The sequence below is a fragment of the Merops nubicus genome, unplaced genomic scaffold, assembly GCF_000691845.1.
Source record: "Merops nubicus isolate BGI_N331 unplaced genomic scaffold, ASM69184v1 scaffold10175, whole genome shotgun sequence".
Lineage (NCBI taxonomy): Eukaryota > Metazoa > Chordata > Aves > Coraciiformes > Meropidae > Merops > Merops nubicus.
The window spans coordinates 1490-12580 of NW_008608950.1; positions in this window are offsets into that span (position 1 = coordinate 1490).

The window sequence follows — 11091 nt, forward strand, 5'->3', positions numbered from 1 at the left end:
AGTTTGATGGTGTTCTGTTCAAACCTGTAAGATGCATTTCTTGAGCTCTACTCTTCTTCCAGTCATGGGTTTTATCAGTGATTTGTAGTGGTTTCTGTATCATTGAGCTGGGAACACAAAGGGACTGTATTTGTAACTGTGTACCAAACTGAGTTGGTTTGTTCCATTTACAGTGATCTTTCCTTTTTGAAAACTACTGAAGAACTTCTCCATGTGAAAGATGTCCTGAGCACCACAAGTTAAATGCATCAGGCTTTATAAATCTGTCTTTCCTATTTGCATTTACTCTGCATGAGCATGCTGTGTGTTTCTTTTTGGCTGTATCATACCATAGTGTGCTGTCATTGAGCTTGGATCAGATACAAGACCCATCAAAATCAAGGGGGAGCTTTCTGTTGATGTAATTGAACGTTGAATTGTGCCTTCTAAGACAAGAAACAAAAGCTTGCAGCCCTTCATGGAAATATTTATAATAATATTGCTGTCTTTTTTGGGGAAGGTGGGTATTCAGTAAATGTTCTGAGTTTTTGTTGCTGTTCTGGAAGTCTCTTCCCTGTTCGCATGCAGGGTTCTATTCACAGATATCAATGTGTCCTGCTGATGTTTCCACCCAATGAGTTACTTTAACCTTTGTAAGGATCTTGAAAACCCGGCTTTCATGTGAATCACTGGGAGAGAACCTCTTCTGCAATACCTAATTGCCTCCTTCCACAGCATTGGTTGTTTATAAGCTATTATAGCCAAAGATAACAACAGCAAGGCACCAACCGTGTGCAACTAATGCTGACAAGCATTTGTTTCTCAAGTGCTGTAGCAGTCTGCTAAGCAATCTGGATTTGTGCTGAGATGCTACAAGAAGAGCATTCAGATAGAATTGCCTCCAGAACAATGACACTTGAATTATTTTTCTGGCTGCTGTGCAGCAGTGATTTGTTGAGAAACAAGATGGCACTGTAGAGATCTTATCTTCTTTGCTACCTCCTCAGCTACCTGAGAGGAACAAAATCAAAGCTAAGCTATGACACAGCTTGTATTTTAAAGTTTTGTATGTAAAAATATTCTTTCCCCCCCCCCCTTTCATACTGGTGAGAAATTGTTTCCAGGTGCCTCTTTGGATGCGTTGTTCCTATGGTGGTTCTCCAAGCCTGCCATTTACTACCAGTGCTATGCAGATAGCTCTGCAGAGCTTTGTCTCCTCTCTCCTTTTTGTTGGATTCATTCCAGCTTTACGTCCTCTCCACAGGAGAAAGTAACTAGTCATCTACCATACCTTTCCATAAAGCTGTTCCCCACTATGCAAGGCGTAGTAACTCCTAAATTGGCTAGAATCCTGCTTCAGTACTGAGGAAGGAAGGGCAACCTGTAATGTCATTGCTGTGGGATCTCTGATCTGCAGAATATTCTGTGACTTGCTGAGATACTTCTCCTGGGTCTGCTGGAGTGGGACGTTGCCTTACTGCACTCTCTGTAGCAGTTTTATGTTTCTGGCATGGGGTCCATTATTTTGGCTGCTGAGAAGGAAGGCAGAGCTGTGGCTTCTCCTGGTTTGAACTACTTTGCTTTCTTCCCAGTTGGTTGCTCTTTTTAGCATCCTGTGTTCTATTTGAGCTGTTGGTATTGAGAAAGGGATGTGGGAAGAGAATTTTCATTGTTTCCTGAATTCTGGGCAGTGCCTCTGAGGTGAATGTGAAAGAGAGACAAAAGAAATTGCAATTAGGAGGAATTTGAAAACAAAATCCGCTCAATATCACATGGAAAAATGCATAAGAGATGCTACAAAAATTGTCATATAGTTTCTGTTAGTTTTCTGACAATCGCATCAGAATCCTACTGTGGACAAAACACTTTCTGAGACGTTTGAAATCTGCACTAAGGAACATGATTCTCTGACTGCGGTCATAGCTGCTAAATAATGAAGGAAAACTTCTGCAGAATTCCTTTACCAACTTGATTCTGTTTGAACAGAACCCATTGTCTCCAGGCTATTTGCTGTTTCTCTCGTGTGCTTATTTTGTATGCCAGGGCAGCATCATTTCATTTCCATTTCTCAGACTCTGGCTGTTAATGGCTTTACTCTGACACACAAATGCAGATACTGAATTTTTCAGTGGAAGCAAACATAAAGTTTCTTGCTGTTGCTAGAGATTTCTAATTGATTTTCATGTGTTGGGAAATACGTAGGTAGATAAAAATAATGAAAAAAAGATATTATATTATGATGCCAGTATTCCTCTTTTTATACTAAAACTTTTTTCCTTTTGATCACTTTGCTCTCCCTGTGTACTCTTCACTGTGATACATGAACTACTTTTCAGTTGTAGTGAGGTGAATTAAGCATTTAAATATGAAGTTGCTGTTTATTCCTGTGAAAAAATGTAATTATCATAATAGAAGAAAACTAACAGAGCATTTAAACTTACATTTCAATTAATATTTTTAAAACTGAAATTATTTTTGAGTCATGTTTTGGATTGTCATTCTTGAAATACAGTTCAATTGCTTGTGAAGAAACCTCTGTGTTGTTGTTCGAGTAGTTACTAATTTGTTTATTTTTTAAAAGAATTATTTTGTGCAAGAGGTTTATCAGTGAAAGTTATTTCTATCCCTTATGTTATTTTTAGAAGATCAGTACTTGATGCATGAAATGGAATCCTGGTACAAATTAAGAGCAAACAGGCTGAGCTCTGGTGCATTAAAAAGTTGTTATCTTTAGCTGTTGCATTTCAGCTGTACTTCGGTTCTGGAATTCAATAAAGAAATCTAATTTCCTTAGCCTGTGATGTCATCTTTGTTGTCACAGGAGCCTATTTTGAGACTGTGGCAAATTTCACATAGAAATGACAAGCAGTTGGTCAATAATAATAGTCCCAAGTAGTCTATAAGGAAAGAAATAAGCTTAGCTTAAGCTCCTGCTGTGGTGTGTTGTCTCTCTTGGCTGTGAACTGGCCTTCTATAATACCAGTAAGTGTAGCAAATGGGTGTTGAAATCTGTCTACGTTTATACTATCTTTACAAATCTGAGTGCTTTGCATACTGCAATGTTCTCCTGGTTTTCTTTCCATCTTGGATGAGTGTTTCAGGAGGAGTTTTTCCACAGAGATCTTGATTTAATAGAGTTGACTAGAAATTTTCATTGAGGAGCTGGCAATTTAGAGTAGATAAAAGTGTGCTGGACCAAGAGCTGTCAAACCTGCTGATAGACTTGACAGAAAGATTCTGATTCAAGGCAGGGGAGGAGGTGTTCTCTCAGTGGAGAAGCACTGCTCTTGGTGCAGTGCAGGGGCAATGCAGGTGAAGCTCTGGGGCAATGGAGGAAGGCTGGAAGGAGTCAGGGTTGATGGTGCACCGGAAAGCCATGAAAACTGGACACTTTGCAATTCCCTGTGAGGTGTCCTTGTTCTTCCTCTTTCTCTTCCTCTGTTACTGCACACATCTCTCTGCAGTGCATGTTCATGCAAGCAAATTCAGGGCCAGGTGCTGAGGTCCTTGTAGAGCCCTTTTGTATAAATTTTGGTTGTTTTATGTGAAGATGCTCATGAGGCGGATGAAGCAGATGGAGGGAATGAGAGAAGAAAGAGATGATGTTGCTTGCGATGAAAATCAGCAGTGTTGGAATACTGCCTATCAAACTTCAAAATGTTTTTTCTTTTTGATTGTTTTACTTTAAAATAATACATCAGATGTGTGGTACTTCTACAGGGTGAAATGTAGCAATTGTGTGAATTGATAAAATTATGTTCTTCAAGTGATTTTAAAGAAGTCTTTCTGTGTCATGCTGTGTTTTGAATGAAATTTGTGGCCCTAGGAGACATCATTAACCCAGAAGATGGCTTTTGTTTGTTCCTTGTATTCCTTGGTGGTTTTATTTTTTGTTGTTGGATTAGGTGTGTTTGGTGGTTTGGGGTTTTTTGAGTGTTACATGCTTTTGTCTGCTAAGGAATGACTTTTCTTAATGTGTTTAAGCTATTCCTCTAAATTTGTGCACAGATCTTTGTTCCTCAATAGATTTCCCTTTTACAGTGAAGATGTAGAAGATTAAGAAACAGGCCATATGGTAGTTTCTGCAGCAATAGATAGAAACTGTCTTGTCAGCTCTTGTGAGGTATGATGTGAGAATTAGATTGGAAAGGAACAGTTCACACATCTTCTGGCAATTCTCTGTTGTAATAGTCTCTGGTACAGTTGTTGGGGTTGTGAGAGGAGCAGTGTGAGAGAAACAAAGGTTGGCCTTTGTTTCAAACTCAGGGTGAGTAAACTCATGTCATATTTTTGACTTACAGATATTCAGCACTAGGCTGTTTCCATACTAGTTTCTTAGTGTGTAGGGGGCAAGATTATAGCGATAGTTGTGCAGGAAGAGGTTTTAATTAAGGCATGACTGGTTTAAACAGAGTTGAGGCATCATCTGAATCCATACTTGGATGCCTTATTTAATAATTTCTTGGCAGTGGTATTCAGCCCAGGATTAAAATACTGTAATTTTAGTCTTTACAGGTTGGTGTGTACATGTGCTCTGCATGCCTCAGCTCCTCTGTAATCAGTGGGGATTGAGTCAGTCCAGCCTAGGGGGTGATTCAGCTTCTGCTGATCTAGACATCTAGTGTCTGGTTTCACAGGTTTCAGTTCCCTGACAGGATTTTGACAAATATATGCCCAAACGCAGATGTTTTAATCTTGAACTGAATAGATTATTCCCACCCTGGGACTTAAAGTTCATTTGGATTTCTGTACTACAACATTACAAGCAGAAAGCTGAGACTAGCAGAAGAGAGTGAAGTTTGATGAGCAACCCCATGTTTGTAGAGGGAAGACAGTTTCCACTATACAGGCTAATGAACATGTAGCATGCTTTACCTATGCCTTGAAATACCCTGAACCTGCAAGGACTCGGGCTGTTACACAACACTTGGTGGGTCTGTGCAACACTCGTGTGTGGTATGGCTGTACACCCTGAACGTAAATATTTCAGATCCGCTTTCCTGTAAATGACTGTCATTACCATAGGTGTTTTATCCCACATTTGGCAGTATTCCTTGGTCAAGATCTGACTTGTCCCATATCAACTATAGTTTGTTACGTGGAGGCCCTATTCACAGTCCCTTACGCTGTTTCTGTTGTATAAAACTTGCAATGAAAGGTTATAGTGGTTGATGACAGGATAAATGTGCAGGTAGGGTGGCGTGGAAATGAAGTTACAGTTGAAGAGAGTCCTGCTACATTCATTTGCAACATTGATAACATGAAAATTGCTGATTATAGTCTATATTTCCGCAGATATTTGTAAATGAACAATGATTTTAAAAGGCGATACACTCCTTTTAAACTGTGAATCCTGCAAATGTCATCATACCTGTGGATGGAGTTGTACTCATTACAGAACAGCTGTGGCTGTGTTGTAGGGACTTGTTCAGTGGTTTCTTGGTAGACATTTGGTACAGCATTAGATGTGTAAATAAGGATTATTTGCTTTCAGGACATAGAGTAATAGATTAAGTGCAAGCTTGAGGAGGTGTGTTTGAGGATGCAGAACTGCTTTCTGGGATTTACATCTTGAACAGATTGAGCCCTCTGGAGGCCATTAGGATCAGGATGTGTAAGAGCCTTCTGCTCTTCCATTATCTGTGTTCCATTAGAGACCAAGTGACACAAAAACGTGGAAGTTTTTCATTTGCAATGGAAAATGGGTTATTTCATAGGTTTGGGGCACATTCTGCCCTGGTGTAGGTGGATGCAGTTCCCTGTACGTCAGTGCAGTAGCACCCACGGACGTGAGGGGAGACATATGACTGAAAGAATGCAAAATATTGCAGAGGAGGCTAAGTCAGTAAAAGAAATTAAGTGAAGACTAACAGCATTAACCTCTTGCTTTCTGTGTCCTAGAAGAGTTTAAGCTAAGAGCTAGGGAGGCAATTTATTAAAGGATGAAAATGGGATGTTGGTGAAATTGAATAAACTGGATGTTGTTGAGAACTTGACTGAGTCTTTGTCTCTAGATTCACAAAAGACATCAAGGTCATATGCTGGGCTTGCATAGCCTGCTCAGGAAAGGAGAAATTTGTAGCTGGATGCTAGAGAGGTGACTAATAACTTCCAAAAATCGGGAGCTGGTGAACTTCGAGAGATGCATCCCCAGGTGCAAGAGGGGAGTGGTTTGTATTCCAGCTGGCTGTGACAAGGCCTGAAGAGGATTGGGAGCTCCTCCATCCAACAGGACTTAGCTTGGGAGCTGCAGTACTTTTGCTCTTCTGGTGCACTGCCTGAATCTTGTAAACAAAGTGCGGACGACAAGAGGATTTGTATCATGGAGTCAATGGCATAAGTAATAGCTAGGAGAGATACTGGTGTGCTGTTCAGTGGATACACTCTCCTCCTTGGGATTGTCAAGGAAATCATAACAGAGCGAAAAGAATGAAGTACTGTTTGTATTTCAAAATTGTTTTTAAACATTCATGTGCTAGACCTCAACTAAGAGGAAGAAATATATATACTTAAAAGGACACAGAAAATTCAGGAAGATAGTAATGCATTGCGTGGATGGGAAATTGAGTACAATTTTTGAATGAAGAAAGCCTAGTTAAGTATATTAAGCATCTGACTAGCATTACTATCGGACCTAAGTAGATAAGAAGACTTAGCAAGAGATGGTATATGCTTTGGCATAAGTTGATATTGGGGAGGCTTGTGACTGTGTTGAGAGATTTTTTGAAGTAGGCATGTCTGTCAACGTTGCATTCGTTTTCTGAAGTTTGGCTAGTAACTGTTATGCAAGACATAAATATCAGTATAGGTTACGAAGATAAATTTGCTGTGGCATGGGTTATTTGGAGAAGATAATCTCATTCTCTTTCCCCTTAAAATTCCACATTTTTCTGAATTCCAAATTTTGTTTTTTAGTGTGAAAAGCACTGTGTGTTACTGATGGATTGCCTCAGTCTGGTGTAAGCCAGCAGGCTGGTGTCTCTGCATCGAGCCCCACTGTGTTGTGCAAGCTCCATGTGTGGGCTTTAAACCTTTCTGCTGTCTTTGAAGTAGACATTCTTTTTCATCTGTTTTACATATGGAAGACTGCTATATAGGCTGATAATGTGTCTTTGCTCTCTGAAAACTCAGTAAATAATGTCAGAGACATGAGAAGCATTCCACATTGCACTGTTTTCTAGCTTTAGAGTGTATTTCGTCTAAGGTAGTCTGTTAACATCAAATACAAATTGCATCAGAGACCAAGCTGAGAAGAACAATGTTGTTCCATGCTGTAGCAGTAAAATCCTTATTGACATTGTCCTTGGAGCCCTGTTGCATTATTTCTGTTTTGCCTTTGGATCGTTACTTATTTGATAGACCAGTCGTTCACCTCCATCTTCCTGCTTTTTCATGAAGTGAGGAGCACTGCACTGAAAGGTGGTGCAGACTTGTCATTCTCTGAGGAGTTAAGAAAAAAGCCCCATACTTTTATCCCTTTTATGCTGGATTCTTTTCTGAGTTTTGCATTTTGCTGTGTTTTATGCCACAGCAACCACCTTCATCATGTGGGTGTCCTTTGCTTTGATTTTTAACCATCCTTGAAGGCTGTTTACTTTTTCATGTGCTCCCTTGCTATGAAAACTTTTTCTTAAATAACCTGACATAATGAAAAGTTATTTAAAACCACAAGCAGGCATTAGCTCTTTGTTTCTTTTAAATTTTTTTATATCTTTGGAATTACACTGTTTCCATAGTACAAAGAGAGAAGGCAGAAGTGGTATAAGATCAAAGCGTCCACTGTTTCTATTTTTTGAACATAATCCCTGGATGATGCACCGTGGGCTAGCTGGAAATTTGATGTTTATTGACTCTGCCATCTAAGAGAAAAAAGAAAATGGGTAAAAACAAAAATAGTAATTGGAATAGTTCCTGTGGAGCAAAGCTGTCAGGAAGCAGATTGATTCAGCAGTGGCAGAGTTGCTTTATTGATTGTAAATCCTTAGTAAATTAAAAAGAGGACAAAGTGTGTTAATCTTTTGTGTGCATGTGCGTGTAACAGTGACAGTTTAGAATGTTCTGCCAGGATAAAGACACATACAGGAGTGTGGGAATGTTACCTACTCCAGTCAGTAACAGGCTTTCAGAGATAAGAACATTTATTCAAAAACTCTTCTGGGCTAAATGTTCTTACTGTACTGTAAACAAAGGATGGAAGAAGTGCTCTTTTTTTGGGATTTTTTAAGCATTCAGGTGCAGTTATTCTAGATAAAGGAATGAAGCATAGGAGTTGGATTAATTTTCTTCAGGTATTCACAGTGTGTTCCTTAAGCTTGATTCTCTGTATGAATTGCTATGTCAAATTTGTTGTTAGTTTAAAAAGTGCAAAACTTTAATATATTCTAGATGAGGATTTCTGCATCATAAACAGAAGTCAGTTTTGGATTTGGATTTTTGACTCTTCCAATTACTGCTAATTACTCGATGTCATTGCCCATTTGCAAGTAAATTAATCCTTTATTTATATTTTCTTCCCCTAATCATCACAGCTTGTCATAAGGATGAAATTCATTTAGAAAGGGAGCAGCTACACAGTGTGAGATAATAATGTGGAATCTTTTCCTCCACAGACAAGTAAGGAGCAGACACAGAGCTGGGATCTGGTGCTGGTGAGGACTAGATTTGCCAGATATTCCATAGATAACCTGCTCTTTACCCTCAAATTCTGCACCATCAGAAATTTTGTTTCATGTATTTCTTGCTGTCTTAGCATAACTGAAAGTCAGCTGGGAGGGCATGTTCTCCGCATTCACTGTGTATTCTCCTGCCACTTCTGCCTGAAAATCCAGCTACCAGGGATAGTTATCTGGCTTCTCATTCCCAGTGTGCTATTACAGAGCACTCTGAACCTCTGCCATTTTGGATGCACAGCTGTTAAGATGACAGGGTTTGAGGAGCACCTTCTGTGAAGAGTTGATGGGGTAAAAGGAATTGGAGATGCATGAGGTAGAACGGTGGAGAAGGCAGGGAGCTGGAGAAACTGTTTCCCACTGCTTCATGTAGAGTTCCCAGCCTGGACAGAGAATGGAGAGGAAATGAGATCCTTTTCCAGGCCTTGGGGGTATATGGGATCTGGAAGAGTAGGGGACCCCATAGAGGTCTCCCTGTTGACTCTTGGCAGAAGTGCAGTTCTTGAACACTGTCTGCAATGACAGAGCTTTGTGGTTACTGCTGATCCAGAAGGAGGGGTTGTGGTGCCTGAGCTTCCAGGAGGGAAACTGGACGGAGTCTCATGTTCAGTTTATTCTGCCATACTTCAGAAGAACCCAGTCTTTATCTTGTCCCTTACACTTGTCCCTCAAGAGCAATGAGCCAGAGAAGCAAAAGACATCTCACTCATTTCATCAGACCACTTCATTGCCCACTTCTCTTCTTTTCATGCTTTTCCTTACTTGCTGGTCCTGATGAGTTACTCTCTGGTTTCTTTGCATTGCCAGATAGCTACATCTTTTTACAGATGCTTTATGCCTACTTGTGCTTTATGGGTTGGCCTCCCCATAAGATCTGTGAAATCACTGTGTTTTCTTCTCCTTCACTCCATGCTTCTTTGAGGATAACTAGAAGAAATTGCCAAGTGCAAAGGAAGGAGGATATTAGGAAGTGGCTGCCAGTCATCTATTTGTGTAGGTACTAAATTGTTTCATAATCATTAATCAGGACTTATAGATAGGATTTATTCCTGTTCGTTTTATCTCTCCTTCCCTTTCAGCCCCACCGTTTATCTTCATCATTTCTTGCTTTAAATTTAGATAGCTCAACAGGAGAAGCTGTTTCACTCTGTGTGGGTGGTACTACAGTGTAAATTATTTTTTTTTCCCTAAGAATGTAAATGCTATTGTAGTTTGCTCTAGTGTGCACAACATTAAATAGTAAATGTTGTACGTGGTAATTTGTAGGGTTGAAAAGTCTTGCTTATTCAGTTTCTGTCTTGCTGGGTTTTTTGTGCTGAGTGAATGATCATTGCACTACTGTTTTTGTTAAATGCATCTGTATGCAGAAGCAGAACTGTTTGTTTCCATTTGTTTCAATCTGGCACACTGTAGTAAGTGTCCTTTTAAGCTGCGTACTTACTAGGTTACAAATCTGGTGGGAGCACTATCATGGTGCTGATTCTCTGATGTAGATGGAACTGCTGACTTGAATAGTTTTTGACCACTTTTCTTTTTTTGGTAAGTCTTCTGTAACTCATTTGGCTTGCTTAAATGACCTGCTCTTTATTTTCATGGCAAGAGTTTCTCTCATTTGGGAAATGTAAAAGGATAACATTCCTAGCCCAAGCAGAAGCAAAATGTAGCACTGCCATCTGGGCTGTGAAATTGGAATAAAGCTGAAAGCATTACCTCAATATATTGCCATGGCTAGAAGCCAGGTAGCAAATAATAAAAAGATGGTCTGGTAGTTGGCATGTTAGTCAGGATCTTGGGAGGCTGCACATGGTTGTTGTGCTGCAAACCTCCAAGATTGTGGGTGGGCTGGAAATTATTTCTCTCACCTAATACTGGATATGTAAATGTTATGTATCAGTCTGAGATGTTTCAGCTCAATCTGCTGTGAGTGGATAGGCATTTCCAGAGAGCACAGGGTCATTCCACATCCACTTAGCTCTACATTTGAGACTAGGATGAATCACTCTGTGAAGATACTTGGCTCTCTCTGCATGGGCTTCACAACAAGACAGTAGCTCACTGGCTTAGTCCAGGTACCTCACTTTCAGATGCCCGAGTTTCAGCAAATGAGCACTCTCTTCTTCTTATGCAGTTGCCTTTAGCTGAGGTCTAGTAATTCTTTCCTACCTCACAGGTACACACAGAGATTGAATGGTGCTACTGTGTTGTCACAAAAAAAAGCTATTACTGTGAAAAGGAAAAAATAACATTTTTCATATTCTAATTATCTAGATACACGCATATTTGAGACTGCCTCAGATTTTTGAAGACAGTGCCAAAAAGGAGAGATCTTAAGGAGAGAGACCTAGAGGCTTTTGCATCACTAGGAAATACGTAGCTGTTCAGTGGCAGTGTTCTGATGAACACATTGACGAGGCAAGCAAAGCTTAGGACTTGAGGATACCTG